Raw genomic sequence first — 9,271 nt, forward strand, 5'->3', positions numbered from 1 at the left:
TACTTCTACTATATTTGAGTCCTAGCATTTTGAATGTTTACCTTTTTGAATCGTTAAACCAGTGTGTGTTTCAAACTTCGGCGCTGACCGTTACCGTTAGTCATTTAAAATCTTCAAAAAGTGTCAAATTTATGTTTCATTTGATGTTACTGTGTAGTTTTTCTTTCTTTTTGTTAGATTTTATCCGAATTTGACTACATAATTTAGTAGTTTTAGGTTTCGTTACCAAGCAGGCTAACTGCTATATTGTCCCTGACGGAAAAACAGGCTCGTTTTGCAGATTAGGTCGTTAGCTGGTTGTCTACGATACTGTTATTAGAAAGATGTGTCATTTGTGTTTTAAGAACGTTTAGCTCAGGAGTTATTGATCAGGTAAGTTTGAATCTGTGAATATGTTGCCAACTTTACCGAACTTCGACGCATAGTGCGGTACTGTTATTAGAAAGATGTCTCATTTGTGTTTTAAGAACGTTTAGCTCAGGAGTTATCGATCAGGTAAGTTTGAATCTGTGAATATGTTGCCAACTTTACCGAACTTCGACGCATAGTGCAATATTTTAATCAGTTTTTATAATCATAATCGTAGGCGTCGTCTAAAAGCTCTAAAATGCTATTTGCTATTTTAAACGGATTCATTAGGACCAGCGCTTAAAGTGACCCAACCCCTCCCAGCGCCATTTGAACGTTAGTAACTTTATGTTCGTCTGCACTTTTTCCCTCTTCAAGCACTGGTTATTACGCCTGTATAATGAAATTCGCTTAACTAACATTATTGCCAACTTTACCGAACTTCGACGCATAGTGCAATATTTTAATCAGTTTTTATATACATAATCGTAGGCGTCGTCTAAAGGCTCTAAAATGCTATTTTCTGAGGCGAGGTTGGATGAAAGTTATTAATTCAGAAACAGATTCATTAGGACCAGCGCTTAAAGTGACCCAACCCCTCCCAGCGCCATTTGAACGTTAGTAACTTTATGTTCGTCTGCACTTTTTCCCTCTTCAAGCACTGGTCATTACGCCTGTATAATGACATTAACTAACATCAATTGGACTGCACGTTTTACTTTCAGCTATAATCACACTGATGATCTGAACTATCGTATGTACAGTCAGGCCTGGGTGTCTGCAGAGGCACGTGCCTAGTATCCCTCCTCATTAAAAGCTTGTATCTCCATATTAAGTCACTTTTTAATAAATTATTTCTATTGGTTACTTCAGCGAGAGAGGGGACCAGATGAAGTGGATCAGACAGCCGTGCCCTCTGAAGTAGACTGTGCCACACTTCCAAGTACACCCTGCATAATTGTGTGTGGTATGTTTGAATATTTTTAAAGGAAAACTATTTAATATTTGCGGGAATTTAAGTTTGTCACAGTGTTACTGATCTCTCCTTTTTCTTATGCATAACAACATGAAGTTCCCCTTTGACTGCAGAGAACTTTGTTTTCTGTCGACCAAGTCATAGTTAACAGCCACATCACCATCTTCTGCGATGCTCTGAAGTTGATGTTTGCCTCATACTACTGCTTGAATATTTCATACCCAGGAGACCAAGGAGCAACGCTAGAGTTCGTGCAAAGGTAAAAACACACTCATACTCTCACTCTCACACGCATTACATACACACACTCACACATGTCCTCACACACACTCACTTCACACGCACTCTCTCACACACACTCTCACACTCACTCACACACATCCTCACATACACTCACTTCACACGCATCCTCACATACTCCCTCTCTCAAACACTTTTTCAATACACACTCACTTCACACGGATCCTCACATAACACTCACTCTCTCAAACACTTTTTCAATACACACTCACTTCACACGGATCCTCACATAACACTCACTCTCTCAAACACTTTTTCAATACACACTCACTTCACACGGATCCTCACATAACACTCACTCTCTCAAACACTTTTTCAATACACACTCACTTCACACGGATCCTCACATAACACTCACTCTCTCAAACACTTTTTCAATACACACTCACTTCACACGGATCCTCACATAACACTCACTCTCTCAAACACTTTTTCAATACACACTCACTTCACACGGATCCTCACATAACACTCACTCTCTCAAACACTTTTTCAATACACACTCACTTCACACGGATCCTCACATAACACTCACTCTCTCAAACACTTTTTCAATACACACTCACTTCACACGGATCCTCACATAACACTCACTCTCTCAAACACTTTTTCAATACACACTCACTTCACACGGATCCTCACATAACACTCACTCTCTCAAACACTTTTTCAATACACACTCACTTCACACGGATCCTCACATAACACTCACTCTCTCAAACACTTTTTCAATACACACTCACTTCACACGGATCCTCACATAACACTCACTCTCTCAAACACTTTTTCAATACACACTCACTTCACACGGATCCTCACATAACACTCACTCTCTCAAACACTTTTTCAATACACACTCACTTCACACGGATCCTCACATAACACTCACTCTCTCAAACACTTTTTCAATACACACTCACTTCACACGGATCCTCACATAACACTCACTCTCTCAAACACTTTTTCAATACACACTCACTTCACACGGATCCTCACATAACACTCACTCTCTCAAACACTTTTTCAATACACACTCACTTCACACGGATCCTCACATAACACTCACTCTCTCAAACACTTTTTCAATACACACTCACTTCACACGGATCCTCACATAACACTCACTCTCTCAAACACTTTTTCAATACACACTCACTTCACACGGATCCTCACATAACACTCACTCTCTCAAACACTTTTTCAATACACACTCACTTCACACGGATCCTCACATAACACTCACTCTCTCAAACACTTTTTCAATACACACTCACTTCACACGGATCCTCACATAACACTCACTCTCTCAAACACTTTTTCAATACACACTCACTTCACACGGATCCTCACATAACACTCACTCTCTCAAACACTTTTTCAATACACACTCACTTCACACGGATCCTCACATAACACTCACTCTCTCAAACACTTTTTCAATACACACTCACTTCACACGGATCCTCACATAACACTCACTCTCTCAAACACTTTTTCAATACACACTCACTTCACACGGATCCTCACATAACACTCACTCTCTCAAACACTTTTTCAATACACACTCACTTCACACGGATCCTCACATAACACTCACTCTCTCAAACACTTTTTCAATACACACTCACTTCACACGGATCCTCACATAACACTCACTCTCTCAAACACTTTTTCAATACACACTCACTTCACACGGATCCTCACATAACACTCACTCTCTCAAACACTTTTTCAATACACACTCACTTCACACGGATCCTCACATAACACTCACTCTCTCAAACACTTTTTCAATACACACTCACTTCACACGGATCCTCACATAACACTCACTCTCTCAAACACTTTTTCAATACACACTCACTTCACACGGATCCTCACATAACACTCACTCTCTCAAACACTTTTTCAATACACACTCACTTCACACGGATCCTCACATAACACTCACTCTCTCAAACACTTTTTCAATACACACTCACTTCACACGGATCCTCACATAACACTCACTCTCTCAAACACTTTTTCAATACACACTCACTTCACACGGATCCTCACATAACACTCACTCTCTCAAACACTTTTTCAATACACACTCACTTCACACGGATCCTCACATAACACTCACTCTCTCAAACACTTTTTCAATACACACTCACTTCACACGGATCCTCACATAACACTCACTCTCTCAAACACTTTTTCAATACACACTCACTTCACACGGATCCTCACATAACACTCACTCTCTCAAACACTTTTTCAATACACACTCACTTCACACGGATCCTCACATAACACTCACTCTCTCAAACACTTTTTCAATACACACTCACTTCACACGGATCCTCACATAACACTCACTCTCTCAAACACTTTTTCAATACACACTCACTTCACACGGATCCTCACATAACACTCACTCTCTCAAACACTTTTTCAATACACACTCACTTCACACGGATCCTCACATAACACTCACTCTCTCAAACACTTTTTCAATACACACTCACTTCACACGGATCCTCACATAACACTCACTCTCTCAAACACTTTTTCAATACACACTCACTTCACACGGATCCTCACATAACACTCACTCTCTCAAACACTTTTTCAATACACACTCACTTCACACGGATCCTCACATAACACTCACTCTCTCAAACACTTTTTCAATACACACTCACTTCACACGGATCCTCACATAACACTCACTCTCTCAAACACTTTTTCAATACACACTCACTTCACACGGATCCTCACATAACACTCACTCTCTCAAACACTTTTTCAATACACACTCACTTCACACGGATCCTCACATAACACTCACTCTCTCAAACACTTTTTCAATACACACTCACTTCACACGGATCCTCACATAACACTCACTCTCTCAAACACTTTTTCAATACACACTCACTTCACACGGATCCTCACATAACACTCACTCTCTCAAACACTTTTTCAATACACACTCACTTCACACGGATCCTCACATAACACTCACTCTCTCAAACACTTTTTCAATACACACTCACTTCACACGGATCCTCACATAACACTCACTCTCTCAAACACTTTTTCAATACACACTCACTTCACACGGATCCTCACATAACACTCACTCTCTCAAACACTTTTTCAATACACACTCACTTCACACGGATCCTCACATAACACTCACTCTCTCAAACACTTTTTCAATACACACTCACTTCACACGGATCCTCACATAACACTCACTCTCTCAAACACTTTTTCAATACACACTCACTTCACACGGATCCTCACATAACACTCACTCTCTCAAACACTTTTTCAATACACACTCACTTCACACGGATCCTCACATAACACTCACTCTCTCAAACACTTTTTCAATACACACTCACTTCACACGGATCCTCACATAACACTCACTCTCTCAAACACTTTTTCAATACACACTCACTTCACACGGATCCTCACATAACACTCACTCTCTCAAACACTTTTTCAATACACACTCACTTCACACGGATCCTCACATAACACTCACTCTCTCAAACACTTTTTCAATACACACTCACTTCACACGGATCCTCACATAACACTCACTCTCTCAAACACTTTTTCAATACACACTCACTTCACACGGATCCTCACATAACACTCACTCTCTCAAACACTTTTTCAATACACACTCACTTCACACGGATCCTCACATAACACTCACTCTCTCAAACACTTTTTCAATACACACTCACTTCACACGGATCCTCACATAACACTCACTCTCTCAAACACTTTTTCAACACACACTCACTTCACACGCATCCTCACACACACACTCTCACATACACACTCTCACACATGCATCCTCATACTCACACTCGTACATACACACTCACACACACATCCCCACACACACTCACATACACACACTCTCAAACGCATCCTCACACACACACTCACACATGCATCCTCATACTCACACTCGTACATACACACTCACACACACATCCCCACACACACTCACATACACACACTCTCAAACGCATCCTCACACACACACTCACACATGCATCCTCATACTCACACTCGTACATACACACTCACACACACATCCCCACACACACTCACATACACACACTCTCAAACGCATCCTCACACACACACTCACACATGCATCCTCATACTCACACTCGTACATACACACTCACACACACATCCCCACACACACTCACATACACACACTCTCAAACGCATCCTCACACACACACACACACCGTCACTTACATACACACACGCATCCTCACACTCACACACACACACACACACATCCCACACTCACATACACACACTGTCACACGCGCATCCTCACACTCACTCTCACATACACACACTCTCACACACATCCCACACTCACATACACACACTGTCACACTCGCATCCTCACACTCACACACACACACACATCCCACACTCACATACACACACTGTCACACGCGCATCCTCACACTCACTCTCTCATACACACACTCTCACACATGCATCCTCATACTCACACTCGTACATACACACTCTCACACACACACACACACCGTCACTTACATACACACACGCATCCTCACACTCACACACACACACATCCCACCCTCACATACACACACTGTCACACGCGCATCCTCACACTCACTCTCTCATACACACACTCTCACACATGCATCCTCATACTCACACTCGTACATACACACTCTCACACACACATCCTCACACACACTCATATTCACATGTGAATAAAAGCCTAACTGAATCTCCTCAAAGCGACTGTGTCTCTTCAGAAGACTCGATTAAATAGCTTGATTCATATGAATTACTTCATAAAGCCACTGTAAAGCTTTTGGGCGAATGGACTTTCAATGGCGAACTAACCCAACGTTTCTTAATCACAAGATGACTGAGATGAAGAGAGGGATGGATGTATAGATGATTGATGGATAGACAAACCAATGAACTGGACAAGAGTTCGACAGAGTGAGGACGGCTGTTCTGCTCATGCAAACACCCATTCATTCTTTCAGTTCTGGTTTCTTCTGTGTTTCAGGTGTGTTTACCGCAAGCGTTCCTTCCTTTCTCCGGGAAGTGGAAGGAATCAGGGCCGTATAATCCGACTCCGGGTCGTTACAGCACACTAGGAGAGCAGCAAGATGGAAAATGCTAAGCATTTCATTAAGACGAGAATGCTTTTCCCCGCTCTGCCTAGCGGCCCGGAGAGTCAATACATCAAAACCAGCGCACGCCGGAAAATATGCGCGAGTTTAAGAGGAAACTAATTACGAGAGACTTTAATCTCCTCGCCGAGAGCTTCACCTATAACTCTGATAATCTGCTCTGTTTAATATGCTGGAAAAACACTTAGGAGACATCGATCATTCGGAGCGCCTCCAGGCAAGGGCTGCTGCCAAATGTTTGAAAACACGCATTTCACAGTCGCACTGACGGCGCTGGCTGTAGAGTGGATTGTGATGCTGCTGTTTGGTGTAAGTTAAACTGGCGCAGTCATGCGGCGAGATGCTCGATTCACATTCACGACATTCTGCTTCTGTCTTTGCGACAGCAGCTGTTCCAGAGCAGGAACGTGAGCAATGCACAGTAATAAACAAAACCAAAGTAAACACAAGAACTGATACTCTGAAAGATCGCGTACAGTGAGGCAAAGGCAAACAATAGCGCTCTTCTAAACATTCTGTCTACCTTCTAAGCATTTATGGCATCATACACTCTCAGAAAAAAGGTACAAAAGTTATCACTGGGGCAGTACCTTTTCAAAAGGTACACTTTTGTACCTTTTAAGTACTAATATGTACATTTTAGGTACCAATATGGACTCTTTAGGTACAAAGGTGTGCCTTTTGAAAAGGTACCGCCCCAGTGACAACTTTTGTACCTTTTTTTTTTCTGAGAGTGTAGGTTGTTCCTGATGTAAAGTGCTTTAATAGCATTCTAAGATAACTTATTTTTACCTCAAATTAAAAATGCATTGTGATAAAAAGCTCGGTCTGAAATGTTGGACGGGAGATGGTGAAGACGAAGACGGTGGATCAAACACAAACGTTTTTAAAAATGTGCCCAGTTTTGGGTTAGTAACTCATTATGTAATCAGCTTCCAAGAGTTAAGTTCTTGTAATTGTATTATATTATGTTGTAAAATACTAGTAATCACACTGCAGCTACTTTTTATTGATTGCATGATTATATATTAAGTTAATAACTAAGTACCATATTTGCATGTTCACCCTTCTCTGACATTGATTTATGGTCACATGACATGCAGGTAAACTTTTTTGTGTTTGATTAGTTATTTTAAAATTATTTATTTTAATTGTAAGTTTTTTTATGATTTTATTAACTATTTGCTTTTCATTAAACTCCGCGACCTCAGTTCGTTAGACATGTTGTGGTTGCGTGTAACACATATGGCGTATATGTCTTAATGAAATATGAATTAATATCATTTGAATTTTTTTTCTAAAATCAATATTTAAATAATCTTCACATAAGAACCCACATAAGTGAGCAGAAAAATCTAGACGAGTATCTTAGCAGCTTCCACGATTTGACTCTCCTTAGTTTAGTATTGTATTTCTTTCGTCGGATACCATATTGAAAGGTGCAGCATGCGGAAGATTGGTGTGCAACGGTAGCTCAGGTAGGCCAAACAACACACGAGGGGAAGCGTTGGGATAATGCAATATCAGCAATCACAGACGGATGAACAGATTTCCCAGAGGACCTCTGAGTTTGCCGAACAACGGTAGCTCATTTGCTCTGGAGTTTTTGCAGAGGTTTTGTGAGAAAAACACAGACTTGGCAGATTCTTTCAGGATTAAAATCACAAAGTGCGTCTGTGAAACGCAAATTTCTCAAGCGTCCCCTTTGAAAACTAGTCCCATCTGAATAGGGCTTTAAATCATCTGAAACACAAGACACTTTACGTGATACCTGCTTTATTTTGGATGAATACAGTGCTTAGCATATTTTATACATGTATCCAATGTTACATACACATAGAGTCATTTAAATCAGGCATTTTAAAAGTAACTCACTGGCATCTCATCTCAATGAATCGATTATTAATTAAATGAAACGTATACAAAACTTTACTTCACTGAAAAAAAGGTACTAATTTGTCTGTGCTAGAACCGCTCTCTCGTAAAGAGAAGTGTGACTCAGTGACTCAACCGCTGGACTGAACAGAACATCTTCCCAACAATGTAAAAAAATAACCCTAAATACGACCCAAATCAGCGTTTGGGTAGACAAATATAGCTCAGCTTTTTGAGAGTGCAATAAGAAGCAATAAACAAATGATTTAGAAATATGCCAGTGCCAAAGTCTTGAACTCAAGAGCGTCTCCTGTGCACTGTTTGCATGACATAGAGATTTCCAAATCAGACACGTATGAGGTTCTGTTGAAACTGGCATGCTGTCTCATAAGTGTACACTACAGGCGACAGCTCACTATTTTGGGGAGCAGCTATTTTTTTCTAACAATAACAGCAGATGGAAACACACACACACGCACAGAGACACACACACACACACAACCACACACTCTCTCACACACACACACAACCACAGACACACACACACTCTCAC

General features: G+C 40.9%; 1 long non-coding RNA gene across 2 annotated transcripts in view; it reads left to right on the forward strand.

Moving 5' to 3' along the window:
- Window positions 1-7,285, forward strand: part of LOC107574169 (uncharacterized) — a 9,590-nt gene extending 2,305 nt beyond the window's left edge. The window contains exons 1-3 of one of the 2 annotated variants that reach the window (XR_001607631.1): window positions 1,222-1,315; window positions 1,421-1,583; window positions 6,717-7,285. This is a non-coding gene — a long non-coding RNA (uncharacterized lncRNA). Of the gene's footprint in view, window positions 1-1,221; window positions 1,316-1,420; window positions 1,777-6,716 lie in introns of those variants that run through there. The other variant, XR_001607630.1, reaches the window with a different exon arrangement.
- Window positions 7,286-9,271: the final 1,986 nt, after the last annotated feature.

This window comes from Sinocyclocheilus grahami, unplaced genomic scaffold (assembly GCF_001515645.1).
Source record: "Sinocyclocheilus grahami isolate Dianchi unplaced genomic scaffold, SAMN03320097.WGS_v1.1 scaffold2133.1, whole genome shotgun sequence".
In the NCBI taxonomy this organism is placed as follows: domain Eukaryota; kingdom Metazoa; phylum Chordata; class Actinopteri; order Cypriniformes; family Cyprinidae; genus Sinocyclocheilus; species Sinocyclocheilus grahami.